The sequence below is a fragment of the Armigeres subalbatus genome, chromosome 2 (genome assembly GCF_024139115.2).
Source record: "Armigeres subalbatus isolate Guangzhou_Male chromosome 2, GZ_Asu_2, whole genome shotgun sequence".
NCBI lineage: Eukaryota > Metazoa > Arthropoda > Insecta > Diptera > Culicidae > Armigeres > Armigeres subalbatus.
This window is the reverse complement of record NC_085140.1, coordinates 425,474,208-425,498,834: the sequence shown is the minus strand read 5'-3', so window position 1 is coordinate 425,498,834 and position 24,627 is coordinate 425,474,208. Positions and strand designations below refer to the sequence as shown.

The 24,627-nt window shown below is 39.4% G+C and overlaps 1 long non-coding RNA gene across 2 annotated transcripts in view; it reads right to left on the bottom strand.

Annotated features, from left to right (window-relative positions):
- LOC134217879 (uncharacterized) overlaps positions 1 to 15,296 on the bottom strand; it is a 30,085-nt gene extending 14,789 nt beyond the window's left edge. For both annotated transcript variants that reach the window (XR_009981177.1, XR_009981175.1), the window contains exons 1-2: positions 14,603 to 15,296; positions 6,787 to 7,536 (exon numbers count right to left, since the gene is read on the bottom strand). This is a non-coding gene — a long non-coding RNA (uncharacterized LOC134217879). The remainder of the gene's footprint in view (positions 1 to 6,786; positions 7,537 to 14,602) is intronic.
- Positions 15,297 to 24,627: the final 9,331 nt, after the last annotated feature.

Sequence of the window (24,627 nt, the reverse complement as noted above, 5' to 3'; positions counted from 1 at the left end):
CAACCAGAAAAAAAAATTAGAGAATGTGTACCCCGGTATTAAAAAAACCAAGACGTAGTCCTACGCCAAAAAGGTTCGAATAAGGATTGCTGGAAATCCATAGATTTTAAATCGTAAAGATTGTCTAAAATAGCGGTTCTCAACCTTTTTCTTGAGAGGTACCCCTTCTAACCATTGCATTAATTGAGGTACCCCTTCCTGAAAGCAGGCTTCCAGGTCTCTTGAAAGAACAATTCCAAGCCCTTGAATTCTTAAAGTAAACTTCCGTACCTCTTAAAAACAGGCTTCCAAGCCTGTTAAAAGAAAGCTTACAAGCTTCCGACCCTTTAAAAATGCGGCTTTCAAGCTTCTTGGAAGTAGACTTCCGGGCGTCCTAAAACAAGGCTTCCATCTTCTTGACAAGAGGTTTCCCAATCTCTTGAAAGCAGGCTTCTGGGCTTCTTGGAAGACGGCTTTCAGGCCTCTTGCAAAGAGGCTTCCGAGCTTATTGGATAGAGGCTTCTGAGCCAATTGGAAAGGGGCTTCTGAGCCACTTGAAAGGAGGCTTCCGAACCTCTTAAAAGGAGCTCTTGAAAATAGATTTCCGGGCGTCTTAAAACAAGGCTTCTGGCCTCTTGAAAAGAGGCTTCCCAGTCTGTTGAAAAGAAGCTTCCCAGCCTCTTGAAAGGAGGCTTCCGGGCCTACTGGAGAGAGTCTTCTGATCCTCTTGAAAGCATGCTTCTGATCCTCTTGGAAGTAGGCTTCTGATCCTCTTGAAAGTAGGCTTCCGAGCCTCTTGACAGGAGTTTTCCGAGCCTTTTGAAAAGAACCTTTCGAGCCTCTTGAAAGGAGTCCTCTGAGCTTTTTGAAAAAAGGCTTCCGAGCGTCTTGAAGGGAGCTTCCCGAGCCTCTTGAAAGGAGCCATCCAAGCGTTTTGAAAGAAGGCTTCCGACCCTTTTAAAAGGCGGCTTCCAAGGTTCTTAAAACAAGACTCCCGGCCTCTTGAAAATAGTCTTCCAGCCTTTTGAAAGGAGGGTTCCCAGGCTATTGAATTTTTTTTTTAATTTTATTCTTTATTAAGGTGTTTTATTATTTTTAGATTAAGTTCAACACCGGGTTATTGAAAAGAAGGTTCCCAGCCTCTTGAAAGCAGGATTCCGGGCTTCTTGGAAGACGGCTTTCAGTCCGGCTTCCCGAGCCTTTTGAAAAGAACCTTTCGAGCCTCTTGAAAGGAGTCTTCTGAGCTTTTTGAAAGAAGGCTTCCGACCTTCTTGAAAGGAGGCTTCCGTGTCTCTTGAAAAGAGGATTCCGGGTCTCTCAAAGCGAGGCTTCCAGGCCTCTCGAAAGGATGCTTCCAAGCCTCTTGAAAGGAGCCTCCCGAGCCATCCCGAGTAGCACACTTGTCACATATCAGTCACTGTTGCTCATATGCGACAAAATCCAGTTACATTGGAGTTGCTGCAACCAAATCGATCTGAACTGTGCTACTAGGGATCCAAGCCTTTTGAAAGAAGGCTTCCGACCATTTAAAAAGGCGGTTTCCAAGCTTCTTGGAAGTAGACATCCGGGCGTCCTAAAACAAGGCTTCCATCTTCTTGAAAAAAGGTTTCCCAACCTCTTGAAAGGAGGCTTCCGAGCTTCTTGGAAGACGGCTTTCAGGTCTCTGGCAAGGAGGCTTCCGAGCCTATTGGATAGAGGCTTCTGAGCCTATTGGAAAGAGGCTTCTGAGCCTTTTGCAAGGAGGCTTTCGAGCCTCTTGAAAGTAGTATTCCGAGCCTTTTGAAAAGCTTCCGAGCTTTTTGAAAGGAGACCTCCGACCTTCTTGAAAGGAGGCTTCAGAGCCTATTGAAAGAGCATTCCGGGTATCTCAAAGCGAGGCTTCGGGGCCTCTTGAAAGGAGGCTTCCAATCCTCTTGCAAGGAGATTTCCAAGCATCTTGAAAGGAGGTTTCCAAGCATCTCGAAAGATGCTTCCAAGCCTCGAAAGGAGGCTTCTGAACATCTTGGAAAAGGCGTTCGAGCTGCTTCCGAGAAGCAAACGGACACGAGACCAAGGACCAACGCGCAGTTGGAGTTTTCGGAGTTTCGAGTGGGGTGCACATGGTGGAGAAGGCGATTGAACCACGAGTTGCATCAGCTGTTGGGAGAACCATCCATCGTTAACTTCGCGAATATCGGAAGGCTGTGGTAGACCGAGCACATAGCCAGAATTACGAGTAACAATCGGGTGAAATTGGTTCTTGACAACGATCCTACGGGAACAAGAAGCCAAGGTGCGCAGCGAGCAAGGTGATCAGGTGAAAGACGATTTGCGGAACCTCCGCAGACTGCGTGGTTGGCGACGTGTAGCCATGGACCGATCTGAATGGAGAACACATTTATGCACTGCACAGACCACCCCGGCCTTAGTCTGAGAAAAAATAATGCATGTTTTGTACAAGACAAAGTTTTGAAATGAAAAATACACAATTGCCAAAACTTTATCAATAAGTTTTGATTGTAATTGTAATACGTCCGCCATTACGCATTTTTGTCCGAGGTACCCCCTAGGACCAGCGAAGGTGTCATGTACCCCAGGTTGAGAACCGCTGGTCTAAAAGAACATTAAAAAAATCGAAAGTATTTTTTTAAATCCGATTATTGGTGTCCTTTTTGCGACGAGTTGAGCACATGTCTGTCTGGAGTAAATAATAAATATTAACTTGCAGCTTTCAGGACGTAAAATAATACCCCTTTGCATTCAAATTTTGGCAATTTTGTTGTGTACAACAATATTGTATACAAGAAACAAATTTTTTTAGTTGAGGTTGTGCTTTTCTTAAAGGTCAAGTTAGTATTTATTTTTTTATTTATTTTCAGACTAAGGCCGGAGTGGCCTGTGCAGTACTTAGAAGTCTTCTCCATTCAGCTCGGCCAACCACGCAGTCTGCGGAGGGTCCGCAAATTCTCCTCCACTTCCGTCAGATCGTTGTCGAGAACCATATTCACTGGTTTTCTGTAGGACAATCTGGCTACGGTCAAGCTAGTTTGAATGAAAAAGCTGTACGCTTGATATGATTTTGCTTCTATATTCATGTTTTAAATATGTATTTGCTGAGTGTTTAACTGTGTCGATGAAATCAAAAGAATTTATAAGAATTAATTCCACTTTGTTAAAAAAAACAGTTTGTCCAATTTTTCGGAAAATATCTTCAAATGAACAACTACTTTTCTGAAATAAATAGTACTATATGTATTGAAATGAAAAAAAAACTCTAATGCAAAGAGCCTTTTTATCGAAAGTTGTTTGACCGAATACAGAATTTGACCGAATAAGCAATTAGGCTTGAATCCCATCTGGCCGAAAGTCATTTGGACGACCAGCTCATACGGCCGAAAATGGCGTTTTGTCGATTAAGCTTAGATCACTTGACCGTAAATGCCGTTTGGCCATTTGGTCGAAAACGTCGTTTGACCGAATAGATCATTCAACCGAAAATGCCGTTTGACCGAAATGTTTGTTCAACACAAAATGTTATTTGACCGAAAATGTCGTTTGGCTGAACAGTTCATATGGCCGAAAATGTCATTTGTCCAAACGGATCCTACGACCGTGAATGTCGTTTCGCCGAAGGAATATGGAAAGTTTTTAAGTGATTAATGATAATTGAAAAATTAATAGCAAGAAAAGAGAAGTGGGAAGGGAGAAGTCACTGTAAAAAGTGAGAAGTGAGAAATGAGATTTCTTTCTCACTTCTCACTTTTCACAGTGGGAAGTGAGAAATGAGAAGTGCGACATTTCACTTTCAACCGACGTTTTCGGCTATATGACTTGTTCGACCAAACGTCAATTTCCGCCCTTTCTGACAAACGACCATTTCGGCTTAACAGTATTTTCGGCCAAATTACCTATTCGACCAAACGACTCTTGCAACCATAGGCCCTGTTCGGCTGAAATACATTTTGGATCATTTTGGCAAAACGATATTTTTGGCCAATTAGCCAGTTAGGCCGCATATGCCATTCCTCCATATGTCGTTTTCGGCTAATTAGGTCAAAAGGAATCCGGCTAGATGACCTTCGGTCTAAAGTGTCATTCGGCCAAATGGGCTTCGGCCGAATGAGTTTCGGCCAAACGCCCCTTGCTCGTAGATTATAAAGAGATTTTAGAAAATGATTAATTTACAGCATTCTATCAAAATAACGATGATCTTGCATTATATCGGTTAGAACGAGTCTATTCTGAACTATCGTGAGCATAAACTGAGAAAACGCAAACATTCTGATCACTGTATTTTAACGACGTGCAAAGTCGGGTTGAAACAAAATTCTTAACGCCATTCAGAAAACCCCTCCCTGACCAATTTTCGGCATGGGAGTGTTACAGGAAGCGTGCTGGAGAGATTCACGATGCAAAAGTTTAACAGTATCAGATTCCATGGCTGCCCATGAACGTGAAATAATTATTCAGGTAGGTTACTGATAAACGCACCAAAAATTTAAAGATCGTTAGGATTATGATATACAGGATAACATAAACAGAACATAAAAAATAAAGTATGAAAGGTATACAACAAACAAAATAAGGTCAAACACACATTTATTATTATAAAATTCTACTTTAAATTAATAAATGCTGTAGGTTAACAAAATCTGTTTTTTTTACAAAATTGGTACCGTTTTAACTCAAATCTTAAACATCACTAATATTCCGAACACTGGCGTTTTAGCACCCTAAAACTAAAACTTTTATCGGTTTTCCGTACTGTTGATCAAGAATACAAACGAATTCAAAATCCTGTGAAAATAATTACAGGAATAAAGCCAAAATGGCTATTTAAAAACGATTATTCGGAATATGAGTCATGTTCGGAATTTGAGTCAAAACGGTGATACCGTGCCTTCACATTCGTGACTTTACCATAACTTTGACGATTAGGTGTGGAAGTGTAACATAATTCAAGTGATAACTTGGGGATGTAATAGCAGCTAGAACGTTCGCTTCATTTTTGCAAATCTGATTAAATTAATCTTAATTGAATATCTTAACGATAACTAGTCCAGCACAATCCTTTGTAGGGGAATGGGGCGGGACCATCATCATCGTCATCACCATCACCATCATAATAAGTTGAAGTTAGCTTGTCATCAAATATTGAAGCGTGTCCTATGCTGCTCATTTTCCAAGTTTCAAAATTAATGTTGACGGTAACCAATTAGGACATGCATTCATTTTATATCAATTGAATAGGATGAATGTATGACCAAGCATTTTGCAACCTGAGCACGTACTGTTCCCGCACTGAATAGCAGTTTGTTTTGACGCCTCTAACTGCTTCTCACAAGCGGTTCACCACCGTGGGTGGTCTGTGACTAATATCAGCAGCACCCAACCACTGGTTGAGCATATTTCACGTTTAGTAAAGCTAATTTCGGTGTAATTTGTACGAAACGACACATGTTTGAGTTTATGATCTAGCAGACGTCCGAATACAAGGATGATTAATTGGTCACAGTTGTGTCTTTTCATGGATGGAAACATAGCATCTATGTTCGTGTCGAAAAGAGCAACGATGACCTCGTAAAACGGTAAAATCCCTCAGGTTAATTTCATAGAGTTAATAATAATTTGTTCTTTTATTTTCGCGTTTGTGTTGAAATAATGAAGAAAAATGGAGAAAATCCGTTCGGGCCACGTCCCCATCACACGCTTTGGACTCTGTTATGGGGGACAAATCAACCAAAACATGATTTAATGACTATACATATTTATGTGGTTCAAAAAATGTAAGCCACTTGATTGGAAAGCGAATAAGTAGCAATGCTGCCCAAATAGCTCTTCTTGGCACTATTTATTTCCGTACAATAATCCTACTATGGTCTACATCTGAAGCAATTGAAAATAGACCGTCATTCTTGTCAGCCTTGTGCCGACTTTAATTAGATAATTTATAGAGAGATGATAATTGCTGAAACGCGCGAACGCTAATTCGATTACATTTACATCAGCCCTTTATCGCAAACACCCCGGCAGGGCATTACTGAGGAACCCGCGTCAACGCGCAACAGCCGGGTTCAACAACGTATTAACCTTTGTCAACTCCGGGAAACGAAATCTCACTAGATTGAAGGAACGCCCCCACTTTTGTCACGATTGTCGGGCAGAAGCACGCGGCGTACCAAACCCTCGTGAAATCGATAATCTGATTCGAAAAGTTTCTATTTTCGTTCCAGCATTCGCGTCATCATCATCCCAGAGGAGAACGAAAATGAAACAGTAAACAGAAAAGTTTTTCCAACGATTTCGCCTGCTGGCGGAAAAGCGCAGGCGATACGCCCAGTTCGGTCATTATCAGGCAGACGGAAAATGTCGCTCGTACTGCCGATTTGCCGGCAAAAGTTAGAAACAAGGGAACTTTTTCTGCTGCGAGTGCAAGTTCGTATTACCCATGTAGGGAGGAAATGTAGGAATTTAATTGTGGACATTACTGACCTAATACTAATGTAAAGGAATTAATTATTATTTGAATTAAAAATTGTAATTTACTTATGTCAATATACATTTTTGAAACAGCACAGGGTTTGATTATTTTCCTCATATTCATTTTTTGAAAACAGCTATGTATACATATACATATGAATCTGAATAGCTAAAGAGACACATAACTACAGGGATAAAGCTAATCACCAATTATGTATAGGTTATTTACAAGGAAGATTCACAAGTAAGAGTTTTACACGTTGTACATAAATAGAACACAAGACACTGAACACAAAACATTCAATTCAGTTAGTCACAACATGATTAACATCCAATAAAATGACTCACGGCTCCATTTCCTGACTGTGCAAGGAATCGTCCGACTCCGGTACTAAGCCAATTCTGCCGTAGGCGTTGGTCGACGTTGGCGGACGCAGATTTTTCGGCATTTTTTCTTTTCTTTTTCCTACACTGGTGCTGTACCGTGGCTTGCAATTTGAGACTTCGGGTACTCGATTGATTCTTCGAAAACTGTACCGAAAGCTTCAATTATTTTCTTCCGCAATGTATCTTCTTGTCTTCCTGCATGGAGCGAAACGTAAAGCGTAGGTCGTGCCGGCGACAAACGAACGTCTATTGCTTCACTTGGCACAAGGGACGATTTGAATCTAATGATGACAAGCACATAGCAATGATGAACAACGGACGACGAAGATGTGCATTTGTAATTCGATTCATTACTGTTCCTACAAAGTACTAACATGCGAACTTGAGGTCGTTTTTAGAATTTTAACAAACTATGGTGAAAAACATTCGTAAGAATCACTACAATTTAGAATGTTAGACAAAGCTACAATTTTGAGTGCTACTTTTTCAATTTGATTGGAAATGATGAAGGGCTGATTTTTGATGTAAGGTTTTGCAATTTGCTTTTTTTTATCAAAACTTAAGGATATAAGGAGATGCTGCACGAGCATGAGATACGTTTCGAATTGCGATGATTCTAGATGATTTGCTCTCCAATTTAGCTCGACTAAATGTGATATAGTTTTCCGCCATTAGCAGCCACTAGAAACTTTACCAGATGAAAAGTGCATTCTGTTGAAAAAGAAAATAATACTGCGTAAATATCGATGCACGTCATCAGTCGGATCGTCGTGTTAGAGTGTTGATATTTGTGTTGGCGCGGCATGAAATGTTGATTTTATGGAAATAATTAGCATAAAGAGGTGCTAGTTGATCCTACGTAAATGTTGACAATATTTGAATGTGGCACAACTGAGATGAAAATATCTAACCTAAGTTACAAGATTGTGGTGCCTGAGATGTCTAAGGTCTAGAAGGTGAGTTAATATAAATTTATTACATTATTTGATGTACCATCATCTGAGGGAACAATCGGGCAAATTCCGGTGAGAAAGAGTCACTGTTTTAGGAGCTTTAAATGTCTCAAAACGGATTTAGGCTTTTACTCCTAGAATTGATAATATATATCCATTCTTACCGCAATCGAATACAAAGAATTTTAGCACAAATTGCTATGTTTCAAAAATCCGCTTGGTACGGTAACAAAATCCCGACCATAATAGGACTCCACTTTCAGAAACACTGCTAAATATCATCTCATTCACTGAGCAACGGAAAAAGGCAACATAACGCCCCATAACGGTTAGGCGAAAAAATGTCCAAATAATAGATACCTAACTGAAATTTCTCACATTTGGATGAAGCATCTTACATTTTGGCAAGCAAAATGCAAAATGTACTAACTTACTATGTACTATGCACCTCCACACACTGGCCATATCGGAATACTGATTAGTCGACGCATGGTGCGATGTTTCTTAGGAGCTGCCAGCCAAAAGGCGTTTTGCCTCATGAGTTTTCCGGCTACAGAATATTGTAAATGTTGAGATTTTCTACAATTTTAAGAAGGCATCAGCAGGCTATGTTTTGACGTAGGACAACGTAGGCATCTTACAGGGCATTTAGCTGGTGCAGTTTATTTTTGCTAACTTAAGGCCGATACTCTCCTAGTGCTTTTTTAACGCTGCGTGCACGTGGCGTTGAAAAACGCAGGTGTGTATCGGTGCGATGACTCTGGAATACTGTTCTTTCCCGATGCACACTCGCGTCCTATAAATACCGTGTGCACGCAGCGTTGAAAAGACGCTACGTGGGAATCGAGATTTACACGCGCATTTCTTCCGAAAGCTTGGGGGCGTTTGAGCGCAGCTTTTTGCTTACGTCTATTGGTGCCAGTAGAGGCGATCGAAATATTCTTCGCTGCTGCAGTGGATGCGTTCTGGAGAATTTAGTTCGGCTTGTTACGGCTGATTCCTAGGTGTCAGCCGGAGTAAACGCAACGTCAGACGCAACTCAGATGAAGGAATATCAATGATCTGTCAAACTTCTTTGTCGCGTCTACTCTGGCTTCCTCCCTTGGATGACCACCAAACGCCGTTGGCAGCCACAGCTTTAACCTCCACAACCTTCTAGGAACATCGCTACGATCTACCAGTAAAGTTTATTTTACTTACTTAATAATGGATCCTGTACACCTCCGGTGGTGCCGACTTGAAAGATCTCCATCCTGAGCGTTGCCGAGCTATCGCTTTAACCTGTTGCCAGGTTAGATTTCGGTCGATTTCTTTTATTTTTTTATTGAGGCTTCGCCGCCATGAGCCTCTAGGTCTGCCTCTGCTGCGATGTCCCGCTGGGTTCCAGTCTAATGGTCTAATGGCCGTCTGACGCCATTTGGCTACCAAGATATTGGAAGCTCTCAACATTCTCCACTGTTTGCCCGGCTACTGTGAAACTGGAAGGAGTCACCGTGTTTACATCTTACGATTTGGTTTTGTTGAAGTTGATGACTAAACCTGCCGAAGAGGAGCGCTCGGCAAGGTCGTTGAGCTTACTTTGCATATCAGAGCGCCGTTGCGCGAGAAGTGCAACGTCATCAGCCAATTCGAAGTCGTTTAGGTGCTCCATGGTTATAGGCTGCCATAACAGCCCGTGGTTTGGTTCACGGTCAATCACATCTACCAGAATCTCGTCGATTACGATGAGGAACAGTAACGGTGATAGAATACATCCCTGCATCACACCAGCTACGACCCGGATAGGGTCAGACAGGACCCCATTGTGCAGCACTCTACACGAAAAGACCTCATACTGTGCTTCGATGAGGCCGATGTTTTTTTCAGGAACCCCCTTGCGTCTCAGAGCACCCCGCATATACTCGTGATTGAGACGGTCGAAAGCTTTTTTGTAGTCAATGAATACCAAGTAAAGGGACTCTTGGAATTCATTGTTGCTCCAGAATGATACGAAGTGTAACAATATGATCCACACAGGATCTTCCGGCACGGAATGCGACCTACTGCCGCCGGAGAGTCGCATAAATCTTCTTCTGAATCCGGGCTAGGATAATTTTGCATAGAACTTTGAGAACGGTACACAGCAACATAATGCCTCGCCAGTTATCGCATACAGTCAGGTCACCCTTTTTGGGCACCTTCACTAAGATACCTTGCGTCCAGTCGACCGGGAAAGTTGCGGTGTCCCGTATATTACGAAATAAACGATGCAGTAGTTGAGCTTTGAGCATCTCGGCTGATATGCGATCGACCCCTGGGGCTTTATTCGATTTCATGCTTTGGTTGGCTGTTTGAATCTCTAGTAGTGATGGAGCTTCGGTATTGACGCGTGTTATACGTCGGATCCTAGGCAGATCATGCCGAGGTGGTGATGGCCTGGCTGGCACTTGAAAAAGTTGTTCAAAGTGCTCGAACCAGCGTTTCAGTTGGTCAGTTGGGTCGGTCAATAACTGATCATTCGCGTCTTTCATAGGCATCGTTGCATTCATCTTCGCCCCGGTTAAGCGTCGTGAGATATCGTAGAAGAGGCGAATGTCCCCGGTTGCGGAGGCTCTCTCTCCTTCGTCGGCCAGAGAGTCTGCCCATGCTCGCTTGTCCCGTCGACATGAGCGTTTTACTTCCTTCTCAAGAGCAGCGTATCGTTGACGGGCTAAGACTTTGGCTCCTCTGGTTTTTGATCGCTCTATCGCGGCTTTGGCTTCTCTTCGCTCCTCTATCTTCTTCCAGGTCTCATCGGTGATCCATTGTTTTCTCTGGGTGCGCAGTTCGCCCAGATTTTTCTCGCTGGTGGCGATGAAGGCATTCTTGATGGCGGTCTTTTGGTCTTCCATGCTGCCACCTTCCGGAATATCTGCAGCACGCGTCTCCAGTAAAGCTTATGATAGTCCAAGAATCTTTCAGGCTGTTCAGTACTATTTATGGGTTTTCAGAAACCTCAAGAATAATGTTACTCCGTATTTTTGATTTCTTTCTTTCTAACTTCTAAGATTTCATGCAAACGTATGAATATTTGTGATTCCTTATAGATATCAAGAAACTATAAGATGCTTTCAGAGTTCCGCTAATTCTTAAGGGTAGATAAACAGAAGTGTACATCGATGATTCACTTAAAAAGATACTTTTGAGCAGTGTGTAGCGGTGTAAATCTGGTCTTATTATCAGGAGCACTTCAGTGCAGCTAATAATATGACGTCCCCTAACCGCTATCCTACGGTATCAAGCGACCTGTGCCAAGGGGTTGCATGGTCTGAGGGGTGAAATAAATAGCAGGCCGCTGACAGAGCCTGTGGGGATACCTAGGCACCCCTCCACAGTATAACGTCCCCTTACCACGCTATTGAGGACCTCTGGCGTGGCGGACCGAGATCAAGATGGACGGAGCTACCCTGACCAGGGTCCAAGGAGAGTGAAGGCCAGAAAATGGAGGTGATTACAGACGTAACGGACGTAATCATGTCCTTTCTGGACAACGGTGGGAAGTACCTTAAGAAGTCCGTTCTGACTCTCTGCAACATGGTTGTAGAGTCAGGAAGGAAGCCGATTCGAAGATTCGAGTCCTTACTGAAGAAAAGCAGCTGGCAGAAAGTCAGACTGCAGAACACCGTAGACGCATGGCTGCCACTGAAGCAACTTCAGAGCCAGGTAAGGTCAGTATGGCAATCGACCTGAAGAGAGTTAGCGCCAAGCCGGTATAGGGCACTGCACGGAACAATCTCTTTCTCTTTCGTTCTTCATAAATTTTGACGTTTACTGGCCTTGTTGTTTTCTAATTTCTTTGCAGCGAAAAAGAGACAAAGCAATCCGTGCAGTGCCCTATTCCACGAAACGAAGGCTACTGAGATCCGTCGGGAGAAGGTTGGGCAGGTTGCCGACCCTAATGAACGACGGAAACCAGTTCCTCCATATCTTATGAGGCTGTGTGCGTCATTGCACTATGGTCCAGGATACAGATTTACGCGGAAAGATGCATTTTACGCCAAACCCATATTTTTTAGAAAAAAAAACTGTTGTTCTACAAAATTGTTTGAAATAGTAAGGCCATCATTATGGTGCTACCAAAAATAGGGTGGACCATCGTATAAAAAAATGCATCTTTCCGCGTAAATCTGTATCCTGGACCATAGTGCATTGCTGGGATGATGCCGATATGCCGATAGACATATTTCTGGAGGAAGATGTGAAGTGACTGTCAGGCTAAGTTAAGCTAAACTATATCTTTGTTTAAATATTTAACTTTTGTTCAATTCACCTGTCAGTCTATCTATTCTTATGAAATTTCAGATATTCTCCGAGCCTCTCTGAACAAGCAGAAATAATTACGTAAATGAATAAATCTAACGGATGGATATCAAGCAACAGGTATATATTTGCATATTCTAAAATCTAGGGAACTTTGGTTATCATAAACTTTTTTACTTACGTACCAATCTAGTGCACACTTAACTGTGTTCAGAGTTCAAAACTAAGAACAACAAGACATTGTTCTTGGATCATGTTATATTCAGAATGCATCCCTGCCTAAAATACGACAATATGTTAGATATGTTTCAGCTTTTGATATCTTGTTACTAGCCTTTGATATCCTCATGAAAAATTTAACATGTACATTAAAACATATTGAAACAATATATTGAAACATGTTCAATATATTATGAGTTTCAGGGTCAAATATGGCTTTACATGAGTATGACCAGCACGAAACTAAACCCAGTCTTTGCCGTTTCTGTCTGTCTCATATACTAAATGAACTTTTTATAGAAGGACCGGAGACCCATGTATCAATCGACTCAGTTCGACGAATTGAGGTGATGTCTGTGTGTGCGTGCAAAAAGTCGCACCCCTCTTTTCAAAGAATTCCTCCTCAACCGATTTGCTTGCATCAAGAAGCATTCGACTCGACGGAGAATCCTTTCGCACGGTGTCCTGTTGAAACTTGCCCAAATCAAACTATAGGCTAAAAAGCAGCAATGATGTCATTCTTGCCCTTCTAGAAAGCCAAAATGATGGGTTGAGAGTAGAAGCTTGGAGAATACTCCAACGAAACGTAATCAATCAAAAACATGTGGAGCTTATTTTCACAGTCGATGCAGGTTCCTTAAACTCTATTAAAAAGAGCGAATTCGTGCTTGATTTCAAATTTGGGGTAGCCAACATACAACATACAATGGAGCTGAAAATGTGGATAACCTTAAAAGTAGAAACAAATTGGAAGCACACTCCAAATGCGAGGCAGTCCAAAAGGTTTATCATACCAAATATTTCTGTAACCCGTAAAATCTTAGAACTTTCCAAAAAAGATCTTAGAACTTATGCGGGCCTAATAACTGGTCATTGTCCGAGCCGTTAACACTTGAAGCAAATGAAAAAAACTTCAAGATGATTCATGTCGATTCTGTGGCATGGATAAAGAAGACTCGGAACACATTTTATGCCATTGCCCGGCAATTGTCAACAAAAGAATAAATTTCTTCAACAAAGGGCTATTAGAGCCCTACACCCAATCTGGTGGTGCAGTTTATTAGAAATGTACTACCAGATTGGGAAAAGGCTACCAGTCACATATGATGGTCATTCTGAATAGTGGCTTGGCATCGTGACATAGCCATTTTAAAAAGGGGAATACATCACAATAGATTAAAAAAAACTGGTCGCAGTGATAATGATACCCACCACGGAAAAAATAGGCTAAAAAAATAGTATTCAAAAAGCACCTTAAAAAGGCTAGCCAGCTTTTTTGGCATTTATCTATATCGAATTGTTTCCTATTGAAATTTGACTGGATAGGATTATGGACTCAGAAGCTAGGTAGATTGATAAGGATTTTTCTTTTGAGAAAAAAAATATTTTTTCATTAGGATACCAGCGCAGTTCGAAACATGTCCAATATATTGTCATTTCAATCGTAATTTGTGGAAAATTTCAGAATCATTAGTCTTTACTTTTGATAGGAAGGAAATAGTAGGAAAGTCCAAAAACATTGTTTTCTATAGGGATCAAAGCATGACCCATAATACTAGATAAATGTTCCAATGTTGATTTTTGGCGGATTTTTTTATGAAGACAATGAAAATAATTAGAAACAAAAATGTAATAGATTTCAAAAAACTATCCAAAACGCTTACTATTTACGGAAATCTCAAAAATCTAAAATAAATTAAACATTGTATAGAAAGCAAATACATCCTATGTTTTTGAAAAGCAACTCTCTGTGAAATCTTGATTTTTATTCGAGATTTCAATCGACCTTCGATTTCACAGAGAACTGCTCTAAAAGAAGAGTACAAACCTCAGTCAATCAATTAAAGTTAAATTTATCTCAAATATTATATTATCATAAACGCTTTAAAAAGTAAAAATAATTGATAATGTTCATACTACTGTCTGTTTGTCGAGATATTATTATTTTCTGGAATTAAATCGAAACCTTATACATTTAAATTAATCAAAGCACGACATTGAAATCAAAAATTAATTTTGTCACACCTTCCAACCAATAAAAGGTTGTTTATATTGACATATCTCAAAGCAAGTCAATTTACATTGAAGTATCGATTCTAATCAGTTGTGCCACATGTTCAATTTCTAAAACAAGAATCATCTACATTTACATTTATTGCTAGACGTGAAAGATACAATTCTACTCTGTGCGAACAAAATAAATAATTCCCACTAGAATTGATAACGGATTACTCTTTCATGACTCGTTCGATCCGCCTCAAACTATGTGTGTATTTGAGCTACGAAAGTATTCTCCAGCCAATGTCACCACTACGATATCAACTTACTTTTCCACATGATTGTCTCTCTCTTCACAGCAAATGATATATGATTTCCAAGCGTTTACAATCCAATTACACCTTACTGCTAAAACAAACACCAAAACGAGCCAGACAATCCATGCTGGCCGTTTGTCACTTCCAGAACAAAGTCGACTTTGCCATCACTGCACTGTAGGGGCACTCCCTTACCGAACCGCAAGACCACAGTCCACCCGCATTCAACACCGTCCGGAATTCTCTTGCTTCTCACTTGGCGCCCTTGAATTTCCCAAGGCCACATCAACCACTGACAATGCACGGTGTCAGGGTTCACTCTTTTGTAAATGCACTCAACTTCCTTTAAATCAAATTAAAACAAAATAACTACTCTTCCACCTGTAGTCGTCACCTTTAGAATGCCGTATCACACTACTACGGCACGAACGTTCATCATTAGCACAATCCGGCTCAACCAGAACGCCCAAAAGGATCGGTGTCTGGATCGGTGCCGAAATATTCTTGAACTGAACTTGTTGGCGGCACTTCAATCGTCTACCATCTCACGGCCGATGATCGGGTTGGTCCAGTCGTCGCTGGGATCGGTCACCCGAATGTAGTCGCGCATCCAAAGTTAAAACTAAATCCAAAGTTTGGATGTGCATGTGCGGATCTGTTGCACACTACTCCTGTGCTGGGGCCAACTCGGCTGGGGCTATTTATGAAATCCCTGCAATATAAATTGAAAGTGAAGGAAAAATTATTGTGCGATTTATTGCAAACAGACACGGGACTGGGAAATTCAAATATAAATGCCCCATAAACCAGTGGAAATTTTCTATTAATAACTTAAATTATTCCTTTGCAGAATTTCCCATCAGAATTTGAACCATTGCGCTTTTCTTGATTATCGCTTTAGGTAAAGAGTATGTAAAATTAGAAAAAAGTACACACATGGATTAGAACATTTCATCATTTGATGTTGTCATAAAAATATCCAACCAATAATATGTTTCATCTGCTGAAATTTTTTGGCACTTCGCAGCTATGATAAAAGCGAATCCAAAACGTCGATAATACATGCAACCTGAGCTAAACAAAATGAATAATTTTACATATATCATATTACAACATGTAAAACATATTTCACTCGACCGAAACAGTCAAGTCGTCTTCAGTGTCTCGTCGTGTCAAGTACGAGACAGTGCAGCCGGCTTGAGAGTTACAAAAAATGGACTACCTCCTTTTTCATACAAACTAGTGATTTTTTGCTCGATAATATATTGTAAAAAATTAACGAAATTACCTTAGTGATTGATAGGGAAAGCTCAGACCCATGTTGTTAAAATCACTTGTTTATCTGACTGAGCAGAAAATAGCAACTCAAACTCACGAAGCTAGGCCATGCACGCATTTTTTAATTAAGCTAACTATATCTAAAGGCAAAGTAGTTTTCGAAGAAAATTTGATTTTTTTTAATCATGGGGCATTTATAAGGCTGCCGAGTTAAACAGAATTTGTTATAATGATTGGTATGAGTTCGCGTAGGTACGAGAGCAAGGAGATGGAATTAATTTTCAGTTCGTCGGCAGGAGAGCAAAGGTATTTTTGAGTAAAGTGCACATGGGATTTGTTTTCGTTGCCGAAGGGTTCATGACGTGGACTCACTTGGAAGAAAAGCTATAAAACACGATAGAGAAACAGTTCACAACCCACCGCATAACGGCGCTTCAAGGTTTTGTGTAGTAGATCGTTAAAACTGATGCATGCATAAATGTATGCACGGTGTGCATAAATCTGTTGATACTAAGCCAAAAACTTAATCAAGTCTTCACTGGAACACGAAATATATGTTATCTTATTATCTGAGTACAGTAGGTATTGGGAATAAGGGGCCATCTAGAAACCATATGGTCACATAGCCACAGTCAGAACTGTTTTTTAACTTTCCGTATTTCTCACTGTTCGGCAGCGCTTTTATAGATGAAACATTTTTTCATCTGTTTGTTAATATTTTGAAACATTTTTAGCGTCCGTAGATAGAAGGTACATTATAATAGCTCTAAAATGCATTCAAAGACCGGATTCTAGTACTATTCCCTTTATTTCCACCTCGTTGTGATCTTTAAAGATACGTATTTCGACCTCATTTGTAAGGCCGCTCGTACTTGACTTGAGTTCAGCCAATACGAGACACTGAAAATGGCCTTCCAGTTCAGGTCAAAGTATCTGTAAATATTATATTATGGTGGAGTTAAATGGAATAGTACTAAACTCGTCCTATAACAGGTCAGTTTTATAAAAGGTACACCGGGGCAAGTTGAAATTCGGGGTAAGTTGGAACAGAAGCTGTAATTTAGAAACGACCGAATGCTCTGGTTTTTTCTAACAAACTACTTCCCTAAACGCACCTTCTGACTATCAGCCCCTGTAGATTGCAGCTTCTCAAAGCACTCCCTACCATTGTTTACTTTTAGCACTTGGTAAAATTCAAACCAACTTTTTGACGTGCCAACGTAATAGGTCTCAAAACATTCTTTTGGAACACGATACGAACGAAACGAAATTAGAAATGGTCTTGTTGATTCGAAACGAAGCGTAACGAAATTCAGATTTACTTCTGAGACTTAGAAACGAAATGATTCGAAAACGAAATCGAGGTCCATTTGATTCGAAATTTCTCGAAACGAGACGAAATTTCTCGAAACGAGACGAAATTTATTGTTTTTTCCGCGGATTTTTATAGAATATTTTATAGGAATAAAAAAATCCGCGAAGAAAATAGTTTTGTTTAATATTTTTAAAGAAAAATATTGTTACCCAAATATGCCATAGGAAGCCTGTTCACGATGTTCAAAAGTATGACCCTCACCATGAACAACGTAAAAATATTCATCGCTTGATATATCCAACAGCTAAAAAAGCCGATTTTACAACTGCAATCAACAGATTTCATATTGTTCACCATTTTGAAAAGTATTACAGATTCAAAGTGCCACCCCTCCATTTCAATCAACATCTTGACTTAAGTCTCCAGGCAAATTTTCAACCAAATTCATGAAGATTTATTGAGCCTGTAAAGCTTTTCAAAATAGTCTTTTCAACAAATATGAAAGTATGCTGTTGATTGCAGTACAAAACTCAAGTTTTTCTGTTGTCCTACACTCAGTGCAAAAAATTTTGCTCTTTGATTTTACTCCATCTAAACGATTTTATAATCTTAGCTAAGTAAGTGTAACTAATATAGGGATATTTGAATTTTCTAAATGCCATGTCAAACTATTGAAAAAATGCACAACAGGGCCTCAGAAGCGCGTGCACTGAAAATACACTGGAGTGTATTTTCAGCGCGCGCGCTCCTGTTGCTCTGGTGTGCATTTTTTTGACAGTTTGACATGACATTTAGAAAATTCAAATATCCTTCTATTAGTTACACTTACTTAGTTAAGACTATAAAATCGTTTAGATGGAGTAAAATCAAAGAGCAGATTTTTTCGCACTGAGTGTAGGACAACACTGCTGAGGTCTGTTGGAAATATTAAGAGAGCATTTTTATGGTTATCGTGAGGGGAATTTTTTATCCATCACTTTTTTCAATGGAATTAGCCTTGAAAGATAAACGAAAATCGTGACTGCTAGACGCTAGCTAGACTGCTGCGGTGGGAGTCAAACCTTAACAATAATAGAGGTGGAATGCGTTTACTCTAGCAACACCATTACGCTATCTGCATGTAGGCATTAGGTTACAGTGGCCAAACGTCTCGGATTATGCGGGACAGTCCCGGGTTCAGCCTATTTGCCTAGCATTGCACAATGGGGAAATTCGATTTCAAAGGTGGAAAAAATTGATAACTTTCTTCACGAACAACTAACAGAAGAGATCAAGAGCTTATTCGAAAGGGAATTTTGCAAAGAATTCAGTGAGTGCTGTTTCATGGACGTTTTGGCCTAATGCCCCATATATCGCGAGTTTCCAAACTATTTGTCATTTTATCTTTAAGACCATGTTCTAAAATTGTGTTTATCTCTTCATTGTGGATCCACAGAAGGGCACTAAATATATTTTGTTGGTAAAAGTTGGAAATTTAAGGGATTTTGGGGTCAAATAAGCATCAAAGTGCATTTTATGTGCAATTTTCATGTATTGTGTAAAAATAGTAATATTTACAGATAAGTGTTGATATTATTGTCTCAAAGTGTTGAACAGATATTGACAAATGTTTGCCGAACTAAAATTAATTAAATAAATCATTTCACAAATTTTTATTTGGTTATTTAATGAGTAAAAAACGATTTTTAAAAACTTTTGTAAAGCACCGATGCCAAACATTTCCAAACCATACCCGATAGCACAACTAGACAAGAATAATCATATGTTATTAAAAGTTATAGGAGGTGATGGGAGATACTCTTTTTGCTTACCTTTTTGCCCAAATTCCCCTATGAAATAATATAGCTCAATGATTCTGAGCAAGGAAATGATGTAGTAATGTTAATTTAATTGGTATTTTCCAATGATATAATGAAAACTACAAATAATCATATAATTCTCCTGACCTTAAGATTTGATACGAATGAGTTTGTCAAAAAGTGTCTCCTTTATTGGTTTTCGAGACTATGACGAAAAGACGAAAATACCTGCCTTAACCCTACGTGTTTGCTGAAAGCTAGGACATGAAGTGACAATTCAATCGAAATTGCTTTGTTACTATTCAGCCGGTAGCTCTGACGAGGTGGTCGCCAGTATAGCCAAATTAATTTGGTTTAGAATCTTCCAAACAATATGTTTCAAAACTCGATGTTTATCTTCCTTCCTATCCATTATTTATGTAAGAGAAACGAAAGGTTCAAACACAAAAGATTTCACTTGAAAAAATATGACTGTTAGATAAAAAACCCAAATTAATCCACCTAGCAGTGATGGCGCCTTTCTCGTGCATTATAAAATATATTGAAAGAATAACATTAGAAAGGTCAAAAAAGCTTTTTAGAAGAATAGATCGCATTTTTTCGATCATTTTGCATGCTTTTGCATTAGTTAAAATGCATCGCCACCATTTTCGAAAAAAAAAAAATTTTTTGGTTTTGAATTTTTTTTTCCAAGGGGGGACCCTTGGGAAAAAACAATGATTTTTCAATAATTCCGAAATGCAATGTCCGATCGAGCCAATTTTCAATAGCAAACAATGGGACCGCATTCCCCGTCGAATGCAACTTGTTGCGAGTAAATCGGATAATGCTAAGTTCCAAAAAGTGTGTCTACAAAATTTGTACACATACACACATACACACACACATACATACATACACACATACAGACATCACCTCAGTTCGTCGAGCTGAGTTGATCGGTATATAACACTATGGGTTTCCGGGCCTTCTATCAAAAGTTCTTTTTTGAAGCAATCATATAGCCTTTCGGTACAACTTTGTTGTACGAGAAAGGCAAAAAATGAATAAAATGCTTAAAATCAACAGTTATAAATCTTTGCAGACGTGGAGAATAATGTATAAGCCTTTAGCTATTAAATATAAACTAATTTTATGCCAACAAACTCGAACGCAGACATTTACGTTTATTGCTAAATATTAACTTTTAAAACCAGCAGCACGTCCAAACTAACAACAAACTGCCCTACGGAAAACGCGCCGCACCGGTATGATTATGACAGGAAATCGATACAATTTTGAAGCATTTGAATAATCTGGATCAGCAGGATCTAGAGAATGTGAGAAAATTCTAGATTTCCATGATATACGGAATCAAAATCTGAAGGTAAAAGTTTAGGTCATGACAATGATCTCAATCGGAAGGATCTGAATCAGTTCCAGAATCTAAAATAAATGAGATATCAGATAATGCCCAAATGTGGAGCATTCTTAAATCGGCTAAGATCTAAATCAGGAAAACTACTGAAACATCACCATCTCCATTTCATTGTTTTTAAACAATGGCAACAGAAAACGGATAATACTCCGTAGACCAGTGAGGAATATTTCGGTTATCGAAGAGTTTCCACAACTAGAGCACAGATCGTACAATCGCCTCATAATACATAACATAGTACACAACTCAGTCAACTTAAATAAAAATAGAGCATACCCAAACGATGAGATGTACAAATTATGTTTACGTCACTGAACAATATTATTTAAATCAACACATCTGCATTACGTTTTATACTCGACCACTTTCAACAAAATATTGTAGACATTTTTAAGTGAAAAGCTGCGTTTCTGTTGAAGATACAAAATTGTATTACGTGGTGAGATTAATTGATAGTATTGTATGTGTGCAATTTTGAATGGCTTTAATCAGCGGCGCAGCCGAATTTTTTTTTATTATATAAAAATTTAAAATATTAAAAATCAGAGATTCAATCCTAAAGAGAAAGAACAAGTCTCTCACTTATCATCTCTGTATACATATACGATATGTAGCATTCCGCGAGAGACTTTTTTCGCAAGCTGTCATGATAGAGAACTGATTCGGGAGGCTATACCCCATGACAAATTTCTTTTAGAAAGTTCCAAATGCGAGGAGCACTGGCTCTGATGATGCATTTCAACTTGTTCTACACAGCTGTGCAGTAACCAAAACAAAAGGAGCAAAAACAAAGCGAGAATCACCATTTTTCTGTGGGGACTACGTATCCGATTCTGTTTTTTCGCACTTGTATACAAGTTTGATAAATTTGTTATCATGGCTTGTTATCATTCGATACAGTTTTTGCCTCTCTTTTATCGTTGTTCGTTATCTATCGAGAGCGTTTTTTGCAATCCCTGTTAAAAATGCATTCCTGAAATTCCGCGAAATTCCGTTTAATTTCGCTAAAAGTGTGATTTTTCTGTCGAAATTTTTGAAATAAAACGATACGAAACGAAATCAGAATATGAGATTTCACCATACTTGCAATTTTTAATGGCTTTATTTAGCGGCGCAGCCGAATTTTTTTATTATATAAAAATTTAAAATATTAAAAATGCATTCCAAAATTCCGTTTAATTTCGCTAAAAGTGCGATTTTTCTGTCGAAATTTTTGAAATAAAACGATACGAAACGAAATCAGAATATCAGATTTCGCCATACTCAAATTCCGCGGAATTTCGTTTCGAATGTCCTAAAACGAAATTTTTCGAAATACCGCATATGCTTAATTCTCACTATACATGCTTCGGAGTTTTTTTTTATTCAAAATCAATAACGAGATCGGTCACGTCCTCACACTTAATTAAGATAAGGGGAGGGAAATTAGTTCGACACTCATTGCTACAAAAGCATCCTCTGCATCTCCATGAGTGTACTGGAGAGGAATAGTATGTTAGTTGAGAAGGAAATCTAGTGGAAATCGCCTTGGTAAGCGACTAACTATTTCTAACGACGCCATATTCATGATGATACAAGTACGGAAAAGCAAGGTGTGTCTAACGTATTTTCCCGAAGACTAATTCGATATCTTAACTACTTCGCGACGAGTAAAACAAGCACTGTACTTACTTGCTCGATGGCTACTCCAAACTATTGGAGATCGCGCCTGTTTCGACCGAAGCAAAGCGCATGAGCCACTGAACACCAAATAGATATTTTTTAACTCCTCGACGACTAAAACTCGCACTGTACTCACTTGCTCGATGGCTACTGCAAACTGGCTCACTCTTTTCATTATATCCAAAAAAAACCTGATTTTATGAAAAAAGCCCACATTTCATTCCAGAATGTTACTAAAGTGAAGAATGAAAAGGGATCATGTTTAAACTGCATGGTCAACTTTTGAGTATCTACTTTTCTTCATAGTGTGGTTCATGCTCTTAAAATTAAAATATGAAGCATGTAAATATTCCTCAAAATTAAGTGTTCACCTGCAGGATGTAACTAATCGGATAACTTTTCAGCGTAGTGCGCAGTTTGGTTCTCTACAATTTTACCATTAGCAATAATGCTTGTGGCTTTGTTATATAGTCACCTTAACAACCTCGTGTATCTTGAGTCTCAATAAGTACATATATTTCATTTTTATTTACTTTTTGAAACGGCAATATAAGCTTGTGGCTGTATATAGCGCAGTGTTTCAACTTGCCCCGATATGCGGGCAAGTTGAAACGATGCGTATGAAAAAAATATCTCCGTCTACAAAATGTTTTCGAATAATTTTGGTAAGATTTCTTATTTTCTTTATGTAATCTTTAGTTCAAACTAGTATACACCGCAAATGGATTTAAAATTTATCCAAGGGGTATTTTTTTACAGCACTCCAAAGTTCAATTCTGAAAAAAAAACTGTTTCAACTTGCCCCGGTGTACCTTACTCATTCATTGGAATGAACTCACCATATCTGCAGCTTAAACCACTCATTCCACATTTTTGAGGCTTTGTTTTTCAGGACTAAGCTAAATGCCGTCTATATCAGCAATTCCATCGTAAGAACTCTTTCTCGGACTATTATCTTCACGAGGCTCTCAAAAATGCTCAAATTTAAAAACTTTTGAAATCTTTTGGTGAGGATATATGTTGAATAAGATGGACCTCTTCGAAATAATTTTTATCGAGTCAAGTACAAGTACAAGTCGAGTCAAGTACGAGACACTGAAGACGACCACACAGTTGTGGTCGAAATACGTATCTGCAAAGATAACGAAAATTAACTGGTGGAATTAAATGGACAGTACTTAATTCGCCTTAGACGGTTTAATACATTCCACTAAAAGAGCTTAATATATTTTTCATAAGTTTTATGTTATTTATATTGGCACATTGGACTCGATGTTACTTAAAGTGGAAGGGAGTATCGTGTATATAAATGCAATGGAAAAACAGGAACCTGAAAGTTGTTTTCAACGAATGTGAATATAGTTTGAAAGGTGTTGAAGTAATCGAGGACCATTTGAAAGTAAAGAACTATCCGTCTTTGCCGTACATCTCATTGGAATGTCAGTGATTGGAAATCACTGTTTCCAATATCGTCAAAAACAAAGCAACTATAGGCATATTTAGTATACGGTTAATTATTTATTAATTCTAGCGATCGATGTTCATCATTTGGAAACCATTGATGATCATGTATGGTTTGGGCACATAGCACCGAGTCTCTCAAGATATCACCATATAAGTCCACTAGAACCACGATTCTCATAGCACCCAAATATTTTGATGTGAACCTACGTCCTTGTTTTCTATACCGACGTACTCTTTGTGATTACAGAAATCGAAGAGCCTAATGGAAATATGTTAGACTTTGAACTTTTTTTCAAGGAAAAGTCAACTCTTCTATTTCGATGTTCAATCGCAAACGAATGGCGCGAGAAAGCAGCTTTTATGTATTTTATAAAGGATTAATCCGCCTCTTTCTGAATCGTTATAAGTGCAAAAAGTATGAGCAGTCATTAGGATAACGATTGGGCAAGGGTAATAGGCTTACTTTATTATATACATGAAAAAACTGCTCTCTCGCCCTATTGTTTTTGAGATACCTTAGGGAGTGGTCCATCCCACCATCAGCACAGTGATGGTCGTCGGGGGGAGTCCCCCCAGCTGACCGAACATGATCGGTCACTGAAGGAGGGACTTATATTTGTGAAATGCGCGTTCGCTTATGGCAAGGTAACACTCGGTGGCCCATAACAAGATGATTAGACTTCGAAATATAAACTAGAATCCTTCAGGTAGCAGAAATGCTGCCGTCACAGTCGCGTCATTTGCCAGTGCATCCCGTATACTGTCTGGAATCCCGTAGAGGTTTCGGGGATATTCGTATTTGGGGCATCGGCAAATAAAGTGTTCTACACTGTTCACTACTCCGCAAAGATCACAGTAGGACCGGAAAGGGCCTCCACCGAAGTTGTGGGAAACCCTTGTGTGACCAGTCCGAAGCCTCGATATGATTACCTGCTCTTTCTGAGAAGCAGGATCGTTCAGCGGCCGGTGGAGCCCTTGATTTTTTGCAAAAACAGTGAGTTGCTACTGTTCCAAATCCGAGAAAAGTCCTGGCCGACGGCACACTTTGTCCATTTTTTAACGTCGGCCGCCGGGTCGGAACGAATGTAAGGCAACCCTGGAT